The sequence below is a fragment of the Chanodichthys erythropterus genome, chromosome 12, assembly GCF_024489055.1.
Source record: "Chanodichthys erythropterus isolate Z2021 chromosome 12, ASM2448905v1, whole genome shotgun sequence".
In the NCBI taxonomy this organism is placed as follows: domain Eukaryota; kingdom Metazoa; phylum Chordata; class Actinopteri; order Cypriniformes; family Xenocyprididae; genus Chanodichthys; species Chanodichthys erythropterus.
The window spans coordinates 12,400,322-12,403,656 of record NC_090232.1 but is presented as its reverse complement, the minus strand read 5'-3'; positions in this window follow the sequence as shown (position 1 = coordinate 12,403,656).

The following is a 3,335-nucleotide window of genomic DNA, read 5'->3' as shown; positions in this document are numbered from 1 at the left end:
CCGATTCTCCTCCATGGTCATAATAGAAAGTGAATATTTACAGAGGCAACATTAAAACTAAAGTTACATTTACGCGCTTCCAACAAATAAATGGATCGACTTTTGTCAGCATGTTAAACACATTTATTTTATTTGGACATTTTCTACCATGGCTGAAGCAGCAGCGCGTGACACTGTTTCCACGGTAACCACATCAACGTTTTTGGACGTAATTCTACAAAACTGAAATGAAAACACCAAATTATCATTCAATAGGATAAAATAGCTTCTCTTCCCTGCAAATGATAGCATGAAAAATGTGAATATTTAACCAAGTCAAAAACAAACGGTAAGCTGGTATCCACATTCATTTCAGTATCGGCAGACACAAAACTGTGTGTATGTGAATGTGTGTATTTGCTATTTAAAGAAGTATGTTTAATGCAGTATACAATAGATTTTTTTTGTAAAAATGCAGTATACAAAATATATAAATTGCTGTAAATTTTACAGTAAAATACTGTCAGCAGGGTTGCCAGCCAGTTACTGTAATTTTTACAGTACGTTAGTGTTTCTGTAATTTAATTTACAGAATTTTACTGTCTTCTCGATTACAGTAAAAGCCTGTAAATATTACAGTAACTGGCTGGCAACCCTGCTGCCAGTATTTTACTGTAAAATTTACAGTAATTTTTTAACAGTGAAGGTGACGTGACGAGTCAAACGTACAGAATATAGCTATTTATCTATAGACCAACAACTTTTTGACATGAACTGCAAATTACCACAATACATAATTAGGCGTACCTTAGTGGGAAACAACTGACCTAAGCGCTGCGATAGGAATATTAACTTGTGCTCGTGAGAGAGAGTCATTCTCCACGATGATTGGCCAAGAAGACGTAACATGAGATGAGATGGAAGACATGCCAAACAAAGTTCACATTCTCCTTACAATCATGACGTAGAGGATCCACACAGCTAGAACAATGAGCCAATTATATCGACCATCATTTGAAGTGTCACAAAATACTGAAATTATCGTACATTATGGGATTTTTTTCATTATTGATCGTACATCATACAGAGGTCAAAATTATCGATGCATATCAATACAATAATTATCGTATGTCTGGCAACACTGAAACAACCTATATATAGCATTAATACAAAGTTCTGGCATGAAACTCTAATGGGCAGGCTAATAGAGTGTATGCACGTGACGTCTTCGTTGACCGTTATGACTGTGGTCACGCCCGCTAAGTGGCAAAAGACTGAGCGGCAGCATTGGTTTTCAGTGTGAATGCCGTGAAAAACACACAAAACACTTCCAAAACGGGAAAGAGCTTTGTGATTGACTATACAAATAGATTTGACACAAAACCTGAGGTATAAGTACACATGAAATCAAAATTGACCTTATTTATTTTGTTAGCCCAAATTGCTAGTTTTGAACAATTCATCTGTGCAAGTCAATCCACACAAAAAAATAGTTTGGCTTCGTAATATTTAATCAAAATCTGAAAATACTCCTCCCCTCTGCAACGGTGCCCCTTCTCTGATGACGTCAGTTTGACGGCTTGGGTTGAAATCGCTTAAAGGTGCACTAGAACCAGTTTTTACAAGATGTAATATAAGTCTAAGGTGTCCCCCTGAATGTGTCTGTGAAGTTTCAGCTCAAAATACCCCATAGATTTTTTTTTAATTAATTTTTTTAACTGCCTATTTTGGGGCATCATTAAATATGAGCCGATTCAGGCTGCGGCCCCTTTAATAGTGCTCCGTGGCTAAAGCTAACATTACACACTGTTGGAGAGATTTATAAAGAATGAAGTTGTTTATGCATTATACACACTGCAAGTGTTTAAAAATGAAAATTGTGACGGCTCTCTTGTCTCTGTGAATAAAGTAAGAAATGATGGTAACTTTAACCACATTTAACAGTACATTAGCTACATGCTAACGAAACATTTATAAAGACAATTTACGAATATCACTAAAAATATCATGTAATCATGGATCATGTCAGTTATTATCGCTCCATTTTTCACTATTGTTCTTGCTTGTTTACCTTGTCTGATGATTCAGCTGTGCACAGCTCCAGACGTTAATACTGGCTGCCCTTGTGTAATGCCTTGAACATGGGCTGGCATATGCAAATATTGGGGCGTACATATTAATGATCCCGGCTGTTACGTAACAGTCGGTGTTATGTTGAGATTCGCCTGTTCTTCGGAGGTCTTTTAAACAAATGATATTTACACAACAAGGAGGAAACAATGATGTTTGAGACTCACTGTATGTCATTTCCATGTACTGAACTCTTGTTATTCAACTATGCCAAAGTAAATTCAATTTTTGATTCTAGGGCACCTTTCCCCTGCAACCGTTAGTCTGTTAAGAGTGAGAGATGGAGAGGAGGAGCATTAAAGTAAAACTCTGCCCTCTATTTAATATTCCGTTTCACTTGGAAATACGTCACAGGACTGGAGGAAAGTCGTTTGCAACTTCCGGTTCACACTGACTTTAAAAACTGCCAAAAACTACAGAAAAAAAAGCAAATGGATCACTGCAATTCACAGAAACAACTGGACTCCAGGCAGAGAAACATGGATTTGCAGTTATCATTTTGTGTCAAATTGTTGGATTTTGAGTTAAATTCATACCATATATATTGTATTGTTATATATTATGTTGACAACTCATCAATTAAATATTTTCCATCTTATAGTCTGCATTATCTCCATAAATGTTTTTAAATAAACAACACTGACAAAAACTATACTATAAAACTATATATGTTTTAGGGCTGGACAATATGATGATATAACATTGATATAAGTGATTACGTGGATTTAAACCTACCTATATTGTAGTTATAATATTCACAGGCAGATTTGCTTTATGTATTTCCCCACCGTCGAAATCAGGCATATAAATGTCAGGAAACATGATTCCTGGCTGCATGTCAGTATCCATGGATTAGGTTTATTTGACAAGTTGTAAGAAACACATTCAATTCCAACCTTTAGTGTAATTTGATATTTTTACTCACGTTTTCGCAATTTCCTCTATTAAATCCAGTCATGCAGCAGGTTCTTTTGCCACTCAGTCCAGCTGAGGGAGCGCGCTTTCAGCGGGAAAGTGACGTCAGTGCATACCCTCTATAGGTCTTTTAACTCACCTGCTTGTAATCACATCACTATCTATAAGACACAGATAATTGGTTCCTGCTGTATCAGTAGTCAATGAGCTTGCATGCTCAATCTTCAAATACATGAGTAGCATTTTCCTAGCAGTGCAGCGTGCTTCAGAAACCCTCCACCATTCCCAGCTCCACCTGTATAGATTTGCTA